Source organism: Triticum aestivum, chromosome 5B (genome assembly GCF_018294505.1).
Source record: "Triticum aestivum cultivar Chinese Spring chromosome 5B, IWGSC CS RefSeq v2.1, whole genome shotgun sequence".
Taxonomy (NCBI): domain Eukaryota; kingdom Viridiplantae; phylum Streptophyta; class Magnoliopsida; order Poales; family Poaceae; genus Triticum; species Triticum aestivum.
In genome coordinates, this window is record NC_057807.1 from 544,623,594 (window position 1) to 544,625,943 (window position 2,350).

Below are 2,350 nucleotides of genomic sequence, written 5' to 3' on the forward strand. Positions count from 1 at the left end.
GTCACTCGACCCACCGTAACCTTCGCGGTGCCGTTGATGAGTGCTCGCCCTTCATCGTCGAGTGCTGCTCAACCCTCGCTTTTCTCCACCTACCCCGTTCCAGAAGACCAAGCCAGTGCTGCCAAAGAAGCGATACGCCAGGCGGGGGTCATGATGGAGCAAGTGAAGGCAATTCGAGAAGCCAGCCAGGCAGCCTATGACGCCAGTTCGGCACTCCAGAGTAATGTTCAGGTCAGTCGGTCACTGCCTGTTCTTCTTTCTGAAATTCCTAGAGTCTGTCCTACACCCAGTGGGTGTGTGTCGATTAAAATTCCGGGTTAGTGGGGGCACGCTGAGTGCACCCACTGGGTGTAGTCCCCAAGGCTATGGTGGACTGCTGGCAGTCGACCATAGTCTTAATGCTTTGAGTTTTTCTTTACTCGACAAGGTCGAATAGATTCATAGACCGGTGGGGGCACGCTGAGTGCACCCACTGGGTGTAGTCCCCGAGACTGTGGTCGACTGCTGGCAGTTGACTATAGTCTAAAGAACATTGCCTCTCTTTTTTTTGTTGGTCGACTAGTCGACTCTTGATGAAACTAGTGGGGGCACGCTGAGTGCACCCACTGGGTGTAGTCCCCGAGACTATGGTCGAATGTTTGCATTCGACCGTAGTCTTAGAAACGCTATGATTTTTCCTTACTCACTCGGAAGTGAATTTTCTTTGACGTCTGTCGATTGATTCTTCGTAGAAATCATGTGACCTTGTGGCTCGTTATACTGAGTTGGAGAACAAACACATTCAGCTCGAGCTCGATCTGAAACTGGCCCAAGAGACCTTGACGAAGGCGAAGGAGGAAGCTAAAGGTATGCTTGGTGAGGCCTTTGACGACTGCCTTTGCCTCTCACTTGTTTCCGAATCTGATCTCACTGTAACTTTGTAGGCAAAGTGATGGACGCCCTGAAGAAACAAGAGCTTGACTTGGCTGAGATGCAAAAGACTGCTTTAGAGAAGACCAGGCTAGCGGATGAGAAGCTGGCTTCAGTGACTAAGCTTGAAGAAGAAAACACCAATCTGAAAGCTGCTCTTGATGCTGCCAACCAGGAGGTCACTTAACTGAAAAGCGACAAGACCACCCTGAATGACAAGGCCAGTGAGTTGAAGAGAAAGAAGAATGATCTAGAGGCTTATCTGGGTGGACTCGCCAAGAAGTTGTTCCTCATGCTTGAAGGTAATCCTTTGTATCGAACAAATATTTTAATTGTAACCTCTGACTGTTTGTCTTGACTCGGTGGTTGTGCTTGCAGAATTTTGTCAGAACTTTGAAGAGGAGACTGGTCGACTGGAAGTGAACCTGGACCCCATCAACTCTCCTGTGAAAGATGAAGTTGCCATGAACATGCTCCGACTTGAATCTCGTGTTGCTGCTATCATCGATTATCTCGCAAGGCTGAAGGTCGCAACTTCCTGCATCGACACAACACTCTGGCCAAGAGAGACACTCCAGAACGACCTCGAGTCTCTGATGACTCGACTGAACGAGGTCCCAAGTCGAGTGCAGGAGTGGAAGAAGTCTTCGGCCAGGTGTGGCGCGGATGTTGCTCTATCTCTGGTCCGCGTTCACTGCAAGGATGCATGAGAGGACAAGCTGGTGGCTCTCAGGGTGGCCAACACCAAGAAGCACGATTTCAGATCCTTCATGGAGACCTTCATTGCCGCTGCCACTCGGATTGCAGATGGAATCGATCTGGACGAGTTTGTGGCACCTTCCAGCCCTCCACAGGAGGGGTAAAAAACTTTTGAGCTTGATACTTTAAATTTGCCTCGGTATGCCGAGTGAGTTTTGTAACCGACAAACCTTAACAGGCCTAGCGCCTGAGCACTTTCGGTTCCGCTAGGTGTTATCCAAACTTGGGTTCGTCGCTGAATATGTTTGCATTTGGTTTGAGGCGTCTTTTGCAGGTTAAAGCGAAGCGCTTATTGCCATCGACTTGTCCCCCAATTCACTTAGGCGGGCACTGGGCTGCAGCTAAGTCCCCGAGCGAGAGGTTTTCCCTCCACTCGGTAGGATTTCAGACACTTAGGCGAGCACTGGGCCGCAGCTAAGCCCCCGAGTGGGAGGTCTGCTCTCCACTCGGTAGGATTTCAGAAACTTAGGCGAGCACTGGGCTGCAGCTAAGCCCCCGAGTGGGAGGTCTGCTCTCCACTCAGTAGGATTTCAAACACTTAGGCGAGCACTGGGCTGCAGCTAAGCCCCCGAGTGGGAGGTCTGCTCTCCACTCGGTAGGATTTCAGACACTTAGGCGAGCACTGGGCTGCAGCTAAGCCCCCGAGTGGGAGGTCTACTCTCCACTCGGTAGGATTTCAGAC